The 3,272-nt window shown below is 56.6% G+C and overlaps 1 long non-coding RNA gene across 1 annotated transcript in view; it reads left to right on the top strand.

The window, feature by feature from the left end:
• Nucleotides 1–2,547: 2,547 nt before the first annotated feature.
• The window catches only part of LOC147095844 (uncharacterized), a 4,844-nt gene continuing 4,119 nt past the window's right edge, over nt 2,548–3,272 (top strand). The window contains exon 1 of the long non-coding RNA XR_015074646.1: nt 2,548–2,793. This is a non-coding gene — a long non-coding RNA (uncharacterized LOC147095844). The remainder of the gene's footprint in view (nt 2,794–3,272) is intronic.

The following is a 3,272-nucleotide window of genomic DNA, read 5'->3' as shown; positions in this document are numbered from 1 at the left end:
ATCAACCAGCTATGAATCTACTTATCTCTTTTTCTAGCTACATAACAATCTATCCATCTACCTAGCTATTTATCTAATTCTCCATCGATCTATCTATCTATATCGATATATATAAAACGATCTGTCCGTCTGTGTGTCTGTCTGTCTGTGCGTATGTCCAGGCATCACTCAACACTTGTAGAGCGTAGCTACACATATGTTATATCAGAAGAAAGCTTATGATTTGGGGAGTGTCATAGATGTATTTACTTTTTGGTCAGGCAAAAGGTGTTCGGACAGTAGACAAAAAACTTTCAAAAAATGGAGAAAAATCCGCCCAGTAGCGGTTGACCAATCCTACCGCTCATTAGCATTGAGTGACGTGATGGTTGACCAATCCGCGTGCTGCATCACGGGGGCCGTTTCATGGCGTTTGTGGGCTGGGCCTAATCCATCAAACTGCCGTTAGTGAGGTGAGTGGCGGCCATTACAGACCGGCTGGGCCTGAAGCAAAAAAAATTACTACTCTCTCTCTCTCCTCACCCCCCTCTCTCTCTCTCTCCGTCCCCCACTCTCTCCCTCTCTCTCTCCTTCCCCCACTCTCTCTCTCTCTCTCTCTCTCCATTCCCCCCTCTGTCTCTCTCTCTTTCTCCTTCCCCCCCTCTCTCTCTCTCCCGATGCAAGAGTACACCCTCACAGCCATCAGGGGCCATTCCCTCCTTCCTCCCCGCCCAGCAAAAAGCAAGCTGCAGCTAATCATGACAGGTGAGGATGGTGTTTGTTGTCGGGTGACTCGGTCGGCGTGCCGCAGTGGGAGATTGGCTCGGGTGACTCGGGCCGGGCCTTAGGCGCTACGCTGCCCACAGGGGCTCCGGGGTGGCGGGCCGCAGCGCAAGTTCACCTGGGGTGTCTCGGGCCGGGCCTCAGGTGCTACACCGTGCACGGGGGACTCCGGTACTCTCTCTCTCTCTCTCTCCTTCCCTCTCTCTCTCTCTCTCTCCCCGTCTCTCTCTTCTCCCCCAGTTGCTCTCTCTCTCTCTCTTCCCCCGTCTCTCTCTTCTCCCCCAGTCTCTCTCTCCCCCGTCTCTCTCTCTCTCTTCCCCAGTCTCTCTCTCTCTCGCTCCCCCATCTCTCTCTCTCCCTTCCCCGTCTCTCTCTCTCACTCTCTCCCCTCACAGTCTCTCTCTCTCTTCCCCCAGTCTCTCTCTCTCTCTTCCCCCAGTCTCACTCTCTCTCTCCACCCAGTCTCTCTCTCTCTCCCCCCAGTCTCCACTCTCTCCCCATCTCTCTCTTCTCCCCCAGTCTCTCTCTCTCCCCCCCAGTCTCTCTCTCACATCCCCCCAGTCTCTCTCTCTCTCTCCCCAGTCTCTCTCTCCCCCCAGTCTCTCTCTCTCTCCCCCGTCTCTCTCTCTCTTCCCCCCAGTCTCTCTCTCCCCCCCAGTCTCTATCTCTCTCTTCCCCCCAGTCTCTCTCTCTCTCTCTCTCCCCCCAGCCTCTCTCTCTCTCTCTCCCCCCCAGTCTCTCTCTCTCTCTCCCCCAGTCTCTCTCTCTCCTCCCCCAGTCTCTCTCTCCCCCCCCAGGCTCTCTCTCTCTCCCCAGTCTCTCTCTCTCTCTCTTCCCCCCTCTCTCTCTTTCTCTCTGCTTCCCCCTCTCTCTCTCTCTGCTTCTCCCCTCTCTCTCTATCCTCCCCCTCCCCTTCCCCTCTCTCTCTCTCTTTCCCCCTCTCTCTCTCTCTCTCCTTCCCCCCTCTCTCGCTCTCTCCCCCTCCTCTTCTCGCCTCTCTCTCTCTCTCTCTCTCATTCTGTCTCTCTCTCTCTCTCTCCTTCCCCCTCTTTCTCTCCTTCCCCCTCTCTTTCTCTCTCTCTCCTTCCCCCCTCTCTCTCTCCTTCCCTTCCCCCCTCTCTCCTTCCCCCCTCTGTCTCTCTCCTTCCCTCTCTCTCTCTCTCTCTCCTCTTCCCTCTTTCTCTATTTCTCTCTCCTTCCCTCTCCCTCTCTCTCTCATTCCCTCTCTCTCTCTGTCTCAATCTCCTTCCTCTCTCTCTCTCTCTCCTTCCCTCTCTGTCTCCTTCCCTCTCTCTCTCACTCTCTCCTTCCCCCTCTCCTGGGTGCTTAGGAAGAGTTCTTTAATCCCAACAGTCTCATAAACAGTTTTATAAACATGGCACAGGGTTCTTGATTCCCTCAGCACCGCCGGGCACTCCAGCTAGTTTATATATATAAAAAAGGATCGTGGTGCCTCTCTGTCTGTCTGTCTGTCTGTCCGGACATCACTCAAAGTTGATAGAGCGTACCTACACATATGTTATATCAAAAGAAAGGCTATGATTAGGGGAGTGTCATATGTGTATTTACTTTTTGGTCAGACAAAAAGTGTTTGGACAGTATAGAAAAAACTTTCAAAAAACGGACAAAATCCGCTCATTAGCGGTTGACCAATCCTATCGCTCATTAGCGTTAAGTGAGGTGATGGTTCACCAATCCTATGGGGAAACCACGCTGCGTCACGGGGGGGCATTTCATGGCGTTTGCGGGTGGGGCCTAATCCTTCAAACTGCCGTTAGTGCCTCACAAAATGGCGGCGGCCCTTCTTCACCCGCAAAATCTCCCTCTGGCTCTCACCTTTTAGCGGGGGAGAGGCTGCTTTAAATTTGACTCTTCATCTCTTTTGTTTTTCTTTTCACTGGCTGGCTGTGTGGGGAAAACAGACAACCACGTGGCCCGAGAGACAGCGAGCGGGGGAGCAGCGGCTGCAGGCCGCAGCGGGAGCTGAGGTCGGGTGAGCGGCAGTGGGGCCGCAGTGGGAGCTGAGGTCAGGTGAGCGGCAGCGGCCCGCAGCGGGAGCTGACTTCGGGTGAGCGGCGGCGGGCCGCACCGGGAGCTGAGGTTGGGTGAGCGGCGGCGGGCCACACCGGGAGCTGAGGTCGGGTGAGCGGCGGCAGGCCGCAGTGGAAGCTGAGGTCGGGTGAGCGGCAGCGGGCCGCAGCGGGAGCTGAGGTCGTGTGAGTGGTGGCGGGCCGCAGCGGGAGCTGAGCTCGGGTCAGTCGGGCCAGGCCTGAGGCACTAGGGAGGGAGAGGTGAGGGAGGGAGAGAGGAGAGAGGGAGAGGGAGGACAGGAGGGAGAGACAGTGGGAGGGAGGGAGGGATAGGAGAGGGAGGGAGGGAGAGGGAGAGGGGAGGGAGGGAGAGGGGAGAGGGAGGGAGGGAGGAGGGAGAGGGAGGGAGAGAGAGCGGGGATGGAGGGGGGAGAGAGAGAGAGAGAGGGGACAGAGAGGGGCAGGGAGCGAGAGGTGAGG

Source organism: Somniosus microcephalus, unplaced genomic scaffold, assembly GCF_052327205.1.
Source record: "Somniosus microcephalus isolate GS21.2 unplaced genomic scaffold, FLI_Smic_1.0 unresolved_chr1, whole genome shotgun sequence".
Taxonomy (NCBI): Eukaryota; Metazoa; Chordata; class Chondrichthyes; order Squaliformes; family Somniosidae; genus Somniosus; species Somniosus microcephalus.
This window is presented reverse-complemented; position numbering and strand designations above follow the sequence as displayed.